We start from the raw sequence: 14,448 nt of genomic DNA, 5'->3' as shown, positions 1-14,448 counted from the left end.
TACATAACCTATTCATTGCTATTGACCTTAAAGTCCACTAGGATGGAAATCATGTGGGCCTGTAATTTCATTTGATCAGATTCCCTGAGGAAAAGAATTGTTTTGATTGAAACACTAAGCCATTAAATACAATTTTTGTCGCAAGTAGACTCAGGACAGTGGTGATGTGGTTAAAATATGACACATTTAAATTCCTAGGAGTTTTACAAGAAGAAAGACATTCTTATAAGAACCTTCAAAGTTCAAGTATTGTAACTATGCCTGATAATTTTAGCGATAGCAGTTATCTTGTTGAAGCATATGTTAGCATTGTATTATAGAAATAGGTCTGAATTATTTGTGGCTAGAGTTCTAGCATCAGGCTTCCCCTTTGGAGAAAAGTGAAAGTTCACTTACAAGCTTCACACGATTTAGTTGATGCATAGTTATAATTTGATGTTTTTGAATTTGACATTCTTTTAAATGTGAATGTTAAATGAGATATGAAGTCGTTTTTACAACTGCTTAAGCACTATTAAAATGCAGGTGCTATTATTATTCCATCATATATATCAAACTTGTGGTTATTCAGGGAGTAGTATTTTAGTTGCTATTGGGAGGAAGCAAAAGCAACGTACTGCAGGAAACCTGTAGTCTGGGGTTGTGTTTCTCAAAATGAGGTAGTGCTTCACCCAGAAGTGTTAGGTACCAGGGGGTTTAAGAAACCACAGAAGAAACATGACACATCTCCCTGGAGCATCGGTTTTACTCAGAGATCAGAGGAAAATATATTTTTTTATTTAAATAAACATGGTTACGTTCTAGAGTAAAATGCAAAACTTGTGTGAAATTTTAAGGTAAAATATGCAATTTTAAATAAAATTTCTTGGGGGGAGGGTGAGCTCCTTAGGGCCAAACTTCAGATCGGTAAAGAAGAAATGAGTGTCTCCACTTGGCACTATCACAGTAGACAAAGGTAGACAAGATTAGTTGATCATGCACTCTGATCTTGTGGCTCTAAGGGCCTCAGAATCTGAGACAGTGAGGGGCTGGCCCCGTGGCTTAGCGGTCAAGTGCCTGCGATCCGCTCCTGGCGGCCCGGGTTCGGATCCTGGGCGCACACCAATGCACCCCTTCTCCAGCCATGCTGAGGCCGCGTCCCACATACAGCAAGTAGAAGGATGTGCAGCTATGACATACAACTATCTACTGGGGCTTTGGGGGAAAAATAAATAAATAAAATTAAAAAAAAACAAAAAAGAATCTGAGACAGTGAGTAGTAATCCCTGGCAGCTTTTTGGAGCTACTATAGAGTAGAAATTTTAATCCTTATCCCAGACCCTCCTGGAATGCTTATTTCCCTCTGTTGTAGGGTTGCTTTTTGGCTGAAAATTTTGAGAACTGTTAGAATTTAAAATATAGACAAATCAATTAACTGGAGAACACTTACAAAGCTTTTTCAGAACAACTGCTCTTTCAGAGAATTCAACATTAATAAATTCAGCAAATATGTTTTTACATGCCTACCTGTTTAGGGCATTGTTAAGCTGTATAGGGGGATTCAGAAAAGAAAAAGAGAGAATTTTGGACTACAGCAAGAGTTTATGGTAGAACGGTGTGATTAGAATTAGGTAAATGACTATAATACTAGATAGTTAAATAGCACTTAATATATAACAAGCACTCTTCTAGGTGCTCTTTGTATATTAGCTCATTTACTCTCTCTTTTTTTTTTTTTGTGAGGAAGATCAGCCCTGAGCTAACATCTGTGCTAATCCTCCTCTTTTTGCTGAGGAAGACTGGCCCTGAGCTAACATCTATTGCCAATCCTCCTCCTTTTTTTTTTTCCCTTTTTCTCCCCAAAGCCCCAGTAGATAGTTGTATGTCATAGTTGCACATCCTTCTAGTTTGCTGTATGTGGGACGTGGCCTCAGCATGGCCGGAGAAGTGGTGCGTCGGTGCACGCCCGGGATCCGAACCCGGGCCACCAGTAGCAGAGCGCGTGCACTTAACCGCTAAGCCACGGGGCCGGCCCTCATTTACTCTTAATAAGAACCCTATGAAGTAGGTACAAATGTTATCCTCATTTGACTGATAGGGAAACTGAGGCACCGTTAATGTTAAGTGACTTGCCCACGGTCACCCAGCTAATCAACGACAAAGTTATTGTTTGAGAACAATATGCTTAACCACTATGCTATGCTATATAGAAATGTGAGTGTTGTGAAAGTGGCACAAATAAAGGGCTATCTATATTTAGAGAACAGGGAAACAGGAAATTACAGTAAGCTTTGAAGGATAGCAATGTTGCACAGAACAAGCACCACAGAGAAGCAATGAAACACAGGTTCTTAAAAGTTGAAAAGGAGGTGAGATAAATAATTGATCAAATTGGAGACCTGGTTTTTAGCAAGACTTCTTAGAAGAGATGGGTTGGGAGGGCAGTATTGAAGAACTTGAAAGGATTATTTGGCAGACCATAGACGGTTCTGCATTAAGACAGGGCAATACTTAATAAGCGGCTTTATACATTTTTGTCAAGGAAATGAATGAAGCAGGCTTTAGCAAGTTCATCTTTTGGTTGTAGCAACCTGATTGTATACACAAAATCAAAACTGAGTATTCTTGTATGTCATAGGACCTGATATATATTAAGTTTAATTGCAGAATCATTTGATAGGAGCATCTTTACAATTGCAAAGATCTTTACAACTTTTCTTGGTATAAAACAAACTTGGTATTTGACTTCTTGCTGCTCTTCAGTTTAGGGACTCTACCAGTCATACATAAAATGTCTTTGTGTGTGGGAAAGGACTAGTGGCTAGGGAAGAAGTAAGCTTCTGCTATTTTGCTTTTTAAATTACTTACTTGGTTTGGCTTTAGTGTTATAGTTTGTGGACATCTTCGCGAGATAGCATAACATTTCATTTCAAACAAAGTCTCGTGTAGGGTAAATAAATTTGGTCTAACCTGAAACTAATTTACATATCTATGATAGCAGTACCCAATCTACTGTCTGTGAGACTTGCTAATCAGTGATAATGTCAGGTTTTCAATTTAATGGACTATTCTTTCTTTTTTTTCTAAACTTATATTCTTCTTTTTTTGATTTAAAAGACCCCTCCCATTTAAAGTCCTTTCTTGACAAAATTAAAATATCAATCATTTGTCAGTCTTAGTAGTTTGAGAAATTTTTTTTTTTACTTCTCTGGGAATCATTGACCTAGAACTCTAATCTTTGTTTTGTACTTTTTACGTCTCCACTGAAACCCTGTATTTTCCTAGTCAGATTGAGTGTAAATTTGAGAGAGGACAGGTATAAGCACTGATTTTTTTAATTTGGAGAAGATTCTCTTTTATTTTCCTTGTTTAGTGATCAATGACTTGTTTCACCAAATTCATAGCCACCTCAAACATGAAGGTGGTAGGAAGAGAGGAGAGGAAGGAGAATATAAAGATGTAACCAGTCTTTGGGCCTCCATGTGCTATTCAGAATGAGATCAACTATAGATCTGTAAATATAGCACTATACATGTAGTATAAGAAGACTTTTTTTCTTAATTAGAGGAAGATTATTTTTATAACTTAGATTGAAGAATGCAACCAGTGTCATAAGAAAGACAGGTAAAATCTTGTTTGAGTTTAGGTGAGGGAGAGGTTTGCATTTGTAAATGTAGGCCTAGAATGTTTCCCTGTGCAAAATATTTATTGAGTGCTATGTACCAAGCACTATGCCAGGTCAGAGTACAAAGTACCTGAAATTTAGTCTCTTTCTGAGAGATTTATAGCTTATTGGGGAGAGGGAGATATGACATGCCATTAAGTTTGAAAATGTTTAAGATTGGGGCCAAAATATATGATTTAAAAAATTCTGTGAACAATAGTAGAACATAGGATAGTTTTAGCAGAGGGTTTGGCAAATCAGAAACAAGGCTAAAGGAAAGTTCGATGGAGAAAAACAAAGAATAAAATAAACATTACATAAGTAGTTGGAGATAAGATTACACATTTAAATATTTAAAAACGTGTGTATGTGTCTGCTTGATGGTGAGGTTGAAAACCAGACTGAGTAGTTGAAATTTGATCTGTTAGTTATTGAGGAGTCATTCAAATTTGGAAGTAGCACAACGACAGTGGTATTTTATGACTGTTTCTTTGTGGTGTTAGTGGTGTGTAGGTTGGAGTATAGCAGTGAAAGACTCCAAGATAGTGATACCAGTTAGGATTCTGCTGGGGGAAAAAAAATTAATACTATTTTTCTGTTTTCTTGTATGACTGTATATTCTCCAAATCAAATCAACACCAATCCCAGCTCTTTTGTAGGGATCGTGGGCTATGTGAATTTGCGTTAATTATTAAACCTCTCCATACAGGAGCAGATCCAGGTTGTGAGGTACTCTCTTTATGGAAAAAGAATACAAAGTTGTGACTACAAAATTAGGTACAGGGTTTGGAAGGGGAATATTCAGGTGAAGGGCCCCGAAGCTTAAGCTTAATTAGCTTTACAATAAATTCTCTTTACAGTAAATTAGCCTCTGTCTCTATGTATCTCTTTCTTCCTCTGTTAAGTGGGGATAGTACTTAAATGTACAGTGAACATCATCCCAGTTTGCCTGGGATAGTTATGGTTTATGCTTGTGGTCCTAGTGGCATACCTAGTTTAGCATCTGTCTTGAGAGTTTTTGTTTTTTAATTAAATATAAACTACCATTAATATGTCTGTTAAAATTGAGCCCAGATAGATTCAAATGAACATCTTTAAACCTCTGCCGTGGTCTGTATTAGTGCATGAGCCATGTGTGCAGTGAAGAGTGTTCTCACTTTAACATGCGGTTAAATCTGAAGACATCCAGTGATAACCCAGGCTCGACACTTTCCCGATGGAAAGTAACTAACAGCTCCTTTTAAAGACAGCATGAAGGGCACTTGCTGATAAAATAAAGTGTGCTGGGACATGAGCAGCTAGGGACAGCTAACTCTCTGGTTGGAGTGGGAGAAGTATTTAATGCTGCTGTGCCTGCTGGCCACTTATACCAGCTAGTTGTAACATTGCATGCTAAAATCTGAGAGATTTGTGTAGCTACCATGCCTGGGAGTGGGGTCAATTGGAAACATGAGAAATTTTAGATTAGGTGTAAGTGAAATGTTTGCCAGGAATAGAGGCTAATCAATCCTATCAGAGAGTTTACAAAGAGTAGTAGGAATGTTTTTGCTACAGTGGTTTTATCAACAGCTATTTTCTTTACATTGTTTAGTAATGCTTTTGTAACCTTTTTGGCAGCAGGGAGCTCAAATAAAGGAAAATTAATACTTAATGATAAGTTAAATACTAATATCTTGTTTTTCAATTGAGTTGATGATGAACCTATAACTTGTGCACAGAATATTTGCCAGCATTTAGTATCTCCCATGGTTATATCATTGACCACATGACCATCTAATAGTATCTCCCATGGTTATATCATTGACCACATGACCATCTAAAGACACGAATCTGCTGAAAAAGCATCAGGAGTTACTTTCAGATTTAGTAGTTATTTTAAGGAGATTATAGCTGCAGACAACGATTTGACACTTGTTACTGCAGAACATTAAAGATAAAATTATTTCTGCAATGATATGAATGCAAATTTGGTGGATCATAGCATCATGGGTAAAACAGAGTTCTTACTAAATTGTGTAAACTGTGTAGCCAAGATATGCTTGGAATTGGTTGTGGTTTACATGTTTCACAGTTGCAGCCAAAGAAGCTTGATATTTTACTGAACAGAAGCTACAGTTGTCAAAATTTTGAACAATATTATATATGCACAGTTAATGTAACTGAAATACAGTATTTTTGAGACAATACTAATGTTGAAATACAAAAAGGATAAATTTGGCATGTCATTATAAGCTTTCTTTCTTTGCTACCTTTTATTAATTGGATTTCACAAACATTTGATTCTTGAAAGAATTACTTTATAAATCAATCTATCTGTCCTATATTGTTATTGAACGTTTTTGTAAGCAAGTCCTCTAAATTTTGATGACGTTTTGTTCAAAAACGATTGGAAATCTTTATTCAAGGTATCCCATAAATAGAGTGAAAAACTTTGACTTTTGAAGCTTTTAGTGAATTATAATTATTGAAAATAAAGTTTTTAAAGTTTAATTGTGATTAGCCTGAAATATACATTTGTGTTGGGGTATCATTCACATTTTAAAATCTCTTCCATTGTGTGACTTAGGAGATGGCTGCTCACATTTATCATTACAGCCTGTAACTATAAAATAATGTTTTCTGTGTGAAAATACTACAAGAATTCAGTCTCTAAGAACTTATTTTAATTAGACTCTGTATTCTGAGTATTAGGTGGATTTCTACCTTATCGATTGACAATTTTTTTTCTCAATACGATACCTTTTGTAATTCATACATCTCTAAAAACTTTTTTATTGTATTATAAGAGAGGAATTTATTTGAAAGCCATAACATTCTAACATATATCATTACTATTCCTAACACATCAGGTAGACCTGCTTTAGTTTTGTGGAAAGCCAACGTAAGTACTTTTTCTAGGCTAATTACTGTCCTGAATCTTAATAAGTCTGCTAGCTAACAATGTTAGATTATGACGTCTTAGGTTAATATTAATTTCAGTGTAACACACGCCATAAAATATTGTTTTTCATTTGTTAGTTATTGCTCTATTAATTTTATTTACATTTTTCACTTTTAATCATACTTAAGATATTATTGTAAGATCTTAACAATCTGGAAGCAGTTTCTTTTGCATGGCACCTCGCCACTAAAAAAATAAACTAAGCAGCAAACTAAAAAGTGAAACAAAATAAACAAAAAAGAGCAATTCAAGACTAACTGACAGTTAAGGCATATGATACCCATAGTATGTAATCCCTAATGTTTCGACATCTCCTGCATACTCCATCTAAAATGTACGTTAGTGTTGCTTTTGATATTTCTTTCACCATGTTATTGCCTTTGTGTCGTCGTCTTTTTTTTTTTTTAATTTTATTTATTTATTTTTTTCCCCCAGAGCCCCAGTAGATAGTTGTATGTCATAGCTGCACATCCTTCTAGTTGCTGTATGTGGGACGCGGCCTCAGCATGGCCGGAGAAGCGGTGCGTTGGTGCGTGCCCGGGATCCGAACCCAGGCCGCCAGTAGTGGAGCCACACTTAACCGCTAAGCCACGGGGCCGGCCCTTCTTTTTTTTTTAAATAAAGTATTTCTTTAGCATTTTCTTTTAAATTTTTTCTTACTAGAAAGAATAGCAAGGGGCAGAATGCCCCAATAGGTTTCTGTAGTCAGCATGGTTTTATTTCTTCCTTTCTGTCTCTCTCTCTTCTTTCTCTCCTTCTCACCCTCTACCCCTCCCTCACTTCTCTTGCCTTCTTTCTCTTTCTTAACCTCTTTACACCTCTCTGTTTTACTTTATTCTTTCTTTCTTAGCAAAGAATAATGTAATAAATAATCTACATCCCTGCTTCTCAGAATTGATAACTTGTAGAATGTTCTATGAAGAGGTTATGACCTTTTGATTTTCTTTTTAGTATGTAGCTATAATGGCAACTAATATTGTTCATTTAAACTTTTACCGAGGTCCGGCCCTGTGGCTTAGCGGTTAAGTGCACGTGCTCCGCTACTGGCGGCCCAGGTTCGGATCCCGGGTGCGCACTGACGCACTGCTTCTCTGGCCATGCTGAGGCTGCGTCCCACATACAGCAACTAGAAGGACGTGCAGCTGTGACATACAACTATCTACTGGGGCTTTGGGGAAAAAATAAATAAATAAAATTGAAAAAAAAAAACAACTTTTACTGAAAGAGATGGTTGCAATATATTTCTTTAAAAATCCATTTTCTAGAATAACATAGTAATTACTGTTAAAAAGATGAACCTCATTCTCACCTCCCCACCCCCAATTCTCTGGTAATTTAAATTTCAAGACAAAAATTAGAGAAATTCTTAAAATAATTTTTTATAAAGTGCGTATAAATTTCATGAAGAAACTGGTGTTCGAAGGGAGTCTTGAAGGTATTGAAAGTTTTGAATACAAAACATGGTGGGAGAAGTGTCCATATATGGAGAAGAAAAGCATATATTTTAGTTTGGTCGGGTATTGGAAAACATGAAGTGCAAGAATGGAAATCTAAATTGGGGCAGGTTCTAGGTTGAAATCTAAGTTGGGGCAGGCTATCTAAGTCGTGTCCCTAAGTGATAATCAGAGCTGTGTTTTAACTGCGATTACCAATGTAGTAGAATGTATTGGAGAACATTTGCATAAAATCAGGGAGACTTTTTAAAGTATAATTATGGTAGTTAGCTACATACTTAATATTGTAGTAGTCAAAGTAGCAAATGACTTCTGAGGATTCACATTTTATATATGGGAAGCCGTTTTAATTATGTACACATTTTTCTTTTTGTCAGATATAGAATTCCATGTAGTTTCCCCCATTATTTGAGTTATGTTCTCCCGTCTTTTCTATCTTATTCTTTTCTAGCTCTATTGAGGTATAATTGACAAATAAAATTGTAAGATATTTAAAGTGTACCATGTGATGATTTGATAATCTATACATTGTGAAAGGATTCTCCTCGTCAAGTTAACACATCCATCACCTCACATATTTCTTTTTTTTGGTGAATACATTTACGTTCTACTCTCTTTAACAAATTTCAATTATACAATATAATGTTATTTTGTATTAACAAATGGTATAGTTACCGTGTTATACATTAGATCCTCAGAACTTGTTCATCTTATAACTTAAAGTATGTACCCTTTTACCAACCTCTCCCTATTTACCCCACCCTCCAGCAACCACTTTTCTATTCTTTGTTTCTATTAATTTGACTTTTTTTTTTAGATTCTACGTATAAGTGATACCATGTGGTATTTGTCTCTTTCTGTCTGGCTTATTTAACTTATCTAATGCCTTCCAGGTTCATCCATGTTATCACAAATGACAGGATTTCTTTCTTTTTAAAAGCTGAATGATATTCTATTGTGTATATATATACACTACATTTTCTTGATACATTCATCCATTGATAGACATTTTGTTTTCATATCCTGGCTGTTGTGAATAATGCTGCTATGAACATGAGAGTGCAGATATCTCTTTGAGATGTTGATTTCTCTTTGGATATATACCCAGAAGTGGTATTGCTGGATCATATGGTAGTTCTTTTAATTTCTTGAAGAACCTCCATTCTGTTTTCCATAGTGGCTGCACCAATTTATATTCCCACTGACAGTGCACAAGGGTTCCCTTTTCTCTGCATCCTGTCTAACATTTGTTTTCTCTTTTCTTTTTGATAAAAGTTATCCTAACAGATGTGAGGTGATAAATCATTGTGGTTTTGATTTGCATTTCCCTGAGGATTAGTGATGTTGAGCACCCTTTCATGTACCTGTTGGCAATTTGTGTGTCTTCTTTGGAAAAATGGCAATTTAGTCCTTGGCCCATTTTTTAATTGGGCTATTTGTTTTTTGTTATTGGGTAGTATGAGTTCCTCATATATTGTAGATATTAAACCCTTATGAGGTAAAGATTTGCAAATATTTTCTCTCATTCCATAGGTTGCCTTTTCATTTTGTTGGTGGTTTCCTTTGCTGTGCAGAAGCTTTTTAGTTTGATGTAGTCCCACTTTTTTATTTTTGCTTTTGGTGTCAAATCCAAAAAATCATTGCCAAGACTAATGTCAAGGAGCTTACCCCCTGTGTTTTCTTCTAGGAATTTTATGGTTTCAGGTCTTACATTCAAGTCTTCAATCCATTTAGAGTTGATTTTTGTGTACCATGTAAGATAGGATTCCAGTTTCATTCTTTTGCACGTGGCTGTCTAGTTTTCCCAGCACTATTATTGAAGAGACTATCTTTTCCCCACTGTATATTCTTGGCTTCTTTGTCATAAATTAAATGACCATATACCATATACCCATATTTCTGGGCCCTCTATTCTATACCATTGGTCTATGTGTCTGTTTTTATGCCAGTACCATACTATTTGATTACTATAGCTTTGTAATATAGTTTGAAATCAAGAAGTGTGATGCTTCCAGCTTTGTTCTTTCTCTCTCTCTTTTTTTTTTGCGAGGAAGATCATCCCTGAGCTAACATCCATGCCAATCCTCCTCTGTTTTTGCTGAGGAAGACTGGCTCTGAGCTAACATCTATTGCCAGTCGTCCTCCTTTTTTTCCCCAAAGCCCCAGTAGATAATTGTATGTCATAGTTGCACATCTTTCTAGTTGTGCAACTGGGACACCGCCTCAGCATGGCCAGAGAAGCAGTGCATTGGTGCGCGCCCGGGATCCAAACTCGGGCTGCCAGTAGCAGAGCACGCGCACGTAACTGCTAAGCCACGGGGCCAGCCCTGTTCTTTCTCAATTATGCCTTTGCTATGCAGGATCTTTTGTGGTTCTGTACAAATAATAGGATTGTTTGTTCTATTTTTGTGAAAAATGCCATCAGAATTTTGGTAGGGATTGCATTGAATCTGCTGATCACTTTGAGTAGTATGGACATTGTAAAGTATTAATTATTCCAATCCATGAGCCTGTAATATCTCTTTTGCTGCTATGGTAAATGGGATTGTTTCCTTAATTTTTCTTTCTGATAGGTCATTGTAGTGTATAGAAACACAACTGATTTTTGTGTATTAATGTTGTACCCTGCAAGCTTACTGAATTTATCTATTCTAACAGTTTTTTCTGGAGTCTTTAGGGTTTTCTATATGTAATATCATGTTATCTGCCAGTAAAGACAATGTTATTCATTTCTTTCTGTTTTGGATGCCTTTTATTTCTTTTTTTTTGCCTGATTGCTCTGTCTAAGACTTCGTTACCATGTTGAATGAAAGTGGTGAGGGTGGGCACCCTTGTTCTTGATCTTAGAGAAAAAAGTTTCAGTGTTTCATCGTTGAGTTTGATGTGATATTTGCTGTGGATTTGTCATTTATGGCCTTTATTATGTTGAGGTACACTCCCTCTATACGCACCTTGTTAAGAGTTTTTATCATGAAAAGATGTTGAATTTTGTCAAATGCTTTTTCTGTAGCTATTGAAATCATATGATTTTTATCCTTCATGTTGTTAATGTGGTGTATCACATTGATTTGTGTATATTGAACCATCCTTGAATTCCTGGAATAAATCCCACTTGATCATGGTGAAGGATCTTTTTAATGTAGTGTTGAATTTGGTTTGCTAATATTTTGTTGAAGGTTTTTGCATCTCTGTTCAACAGGGATATTGGCCTGTAATTTTCTTTTCTTGTAGTGTCTTGTCTGGTGGTAAAATGAGTTTGGAAGTGTTTGCTCCTCTTCTGTTTTTTGGAAGAGTTTGAGACGGATTAATATTAGTTATTCTTTAAGTATTTGGTAGAATTCACCAGCAAAGCCATCTAGCTTTTGACATTTCTCTGTTGGGTGGTTTTTGAATACTGAATCAATCTCTTTGCTGGTAATTGGTCTGTTCAGATTTTCTATTCATGGTTTAGTCTTGGTAGATTGTATGTTTCAAGAAATTATCCATTTCTTCTAGGTTGTCCAGTTTGTAGCTATAATTGTTCATAGTAGTCTTTTATGATCCTTGTTATTTGTGTGATATCAGTTGTAACGTCTTCTCTTTCATTTCTAATTTTATTAGAGTTGTCTGTCTTTTTTTCTTAATAAGTCTAGCTAACAGTTTGCCATTTTTATCTTTTCAGAAAACCAATTGTTAGTTTCATTGATCTTTTCTTTTCTATTATCTTTTTAGTTTCTGTTTCATTTATTTCCACTCTGATCTATGTTGTAGCCTTGCTTCTGCTAACTTTGGGCTTAGTTTGTTCTTCTTTTTCTGATTCCTTAAGGTGTTATTTATTTGAGTTAGGTTGTTTATTTGAGATCTTTCTTTTTTTCTTAACATAGGCATTTATTGCTACAAACTTCCATCTTAGAACTGCTTTTGCTGCATCTCATAAGTTTTTGTATGTTGTGTTTCCATTTTCATTTGTCTGAAAATATTTTTTTATTTCTCTTAACATATTTTTTTATTTCTCTTTTAGTTTCTTCTTTGATCCAGTGGTTGTTCAGGAGCATGTTGTTTAGTCTCCACATAAATGTGTATTTTCCAGTTTTCTTCTTGTAATTGTTTTCTGGTTTCATACCAATTGTAGTTGGAAAAGGTGTTTGATATGATTTCAATCTTATTAAATTTATTAAGACTTGTTGTACGCATTAACGTATGATCTATCCTGGAGAATGTTCCATGTGCGCTTGAGAAGAATGTGTCTTTTGCTGCTGATGGATGAAATGTTCTGTAAATATGTAAGTCAGTTTGATCTAACGTGCAGTTTAAGTCCAATATTTCCTTATTGATTTTATATCTGGATGATTACAATTCTGATGACAATTCTGATGTATCTGTTTTTCCCCTACGCCAAGCAATTCTCCAACCTCAGCTTGGTGTCCTACAATTCTGACAGTGTCTACCTGGAAATAGTGTCAGATTCCACAGATTAAGGGCTCAGTCCTACAGGACTGCCTCCCCACTTCAGTCACTAATTGCAAGTCCAGGTTGTCACCTGTTCTTCTGACTGACTGGCTATAGAATGGGGATTCCAGTGACCACCTCCTTTGGTTCAGTTAATTTGTTAGAGGAGTTCCCAAAACTCAGAGAAACATTTTACTTACTAAATTACAGGTTTATTTTAAAAGGATGTAACTTAGGAACAGCCAGATGGAAGAGATGCATGGTGCCAGGTATGTGCAAAGGGCACAGAACTTCTATGCTCTCTTGTAGAGCGTCACTCTCCCAAATTTCCAAGTATTCACCAACCTGGAAGCTCTGCAAACCCTGTCCTTTTGGGTTGTTATGGAAGTTTCATTACAGAGGCTTGATTAAATCATTGGCCATGAGTGACTGATTCAATGTCCATTTCCTCTCCTCTCCCAGGAGGTCAGGGAGGTGGGACTGAAAGTTCCAACCCTCTAATCACAGGATCACAGTTCTCTGGACAACCAGCCCCCATCCTTAGGTGTGTTCCAAAAGTCACTTCATGAACATAACAAAAGACACCTTTTTAGCTCTCATTACTAGGAAATTCCAAGGGCTTTAGGAGCTCTGTGCCAGGATTAGGGATGAAGACCAAATATATGTTTCTTATTATAAATCACAATATCACAATGATCAATCTGTTGTTGAAAGTGGGGTATTGAAGTCCCTTGCTATTATTGTATTGCTGTCTGTTTCTCCTTTTAGCTCTGTTTATATTTACTTTATATGTTTAGGTGCTGCAATGTTGGGTGCATAAATATTTATAGTTGTTATATCCTCTTGATGAATTGACTCCTTTATCGTCATATAACGACCTTCTTTGTCTCTTGTTACAGTCTTACTCTTCAAGTCTGTTTTGTCTGATATAAGTATGCTACCCCAGCATTCTTTTGGTTTCCATTTGCGTGGAATGTGTTTTTCCATCCCTTCGCTTTCAGTCTGTGTGTGTCCTTAAAGCTGAGGTGAGTCTCTTGTAGGCAGCATGTATTTGGGTCATGTTCTTTTTATCCATTCAGCCACTCTATATCTTTTTCTTTTTCTTTTTTTTGGTGAGGAAGATTGGCCCTGATCTAACATCCCTTGCCAATCTTCCTCTTTTTGCTGAGGAAGATTAGCCCTGAGCTAACATCCGTGCCCATCTTCCTTTATTTTGTATATGGGATGCCACCACAGCATGGCTTGATGAGCGGTGCGTAGGTCTGCGCCCAGGGTTCAAACCTGCGAACCCTGGGCCGCCAAAGTGGAGCATGCAAACTTAACCACTACACCACCGGACTGGCTCCCAATCTTTTGATTGGAGAATTGAGATCATTTACATTTAAATTAATTATTTGATGGACTTACCATTGCCATTTTGTTAATTGTTTTCTGGTTATTTTGTAATTCCTCTGTTCCTTTCCTCCTCTCTTGTTCTTTTCTTGTGTGATTTGATGATTTTCTGTATGGTATGCTTTGATTCCTTTCTCTTTATCTTGTGTATCTACTATAGGCTCTTAGTTTGTGGTTACCATGAGGCTTACATAAAACATATTTGCTTGCTCACTCCATGGTGAACCCCGAGGAGATAGATTAGGTGAGTGCTGCGTGCCTGTTAAGAATTGCTTATTTGTTTGCCATAGTCTTGTAGGTCTCGTGGACACAAGCCCCGTTGGCTTTCAGAGCTAGGTGTTTTGGGAGTCTGTCCCTTTGGTGAGAGTCTTAAAATTTGGAGTACTAGATGTGGAGTTCAAACCCTTTGCTCCTCAGGGAGAAGCTGGAGTTGGGGGTTCCCTCCTGACTGTATGGCACTGTGCCAGGGGTGGGGTTTATGGTGAGAGTGTGTCTCAGCCTTTCCTACCTGTTTCAACGTGGGTATTTTCTCATTTGTCCAACATGTAGGAGTTGCTCACCTAGTTTCTGGATCTCTTTCAGAGGGAATG

At 36.5% G+C, this 14,448-nt stretch overlaps 1 protein-coding gene across 8 annotated transcripts in view; it reads left to right on the top strand.

Moving 5' to 3' along the window:
• The window catches only part of C17H12orf40 (chromosome 17 C12orf40 homolog), a 102,617-nt gene that overhangs the window by 689 nt on the left and 87,480 nt on the right, over positions 1-14,448 (top strand). The gene's annotated exons all lie outside the window — the stretch shown is intronic.

This window comes from Diceros bicornis, chromosome 17 (assembly GCF_020826845.1).
Source record: "Diceros bicornis minor isolate mBicDic1 chromosome 17, mDicBic1.mat.cur, whole genome shotgun sequence".
NCBI lineage: Eukaryota > Metazoa > Chordata > Mammalia > Perissodactyla > Rhinocerotidae > Diceros > Diceros bicornis.
Note: the sequence above shows the minus strand (reverse complement) of the source record. Positions and strands in the feature narration are given on the sequence as shown.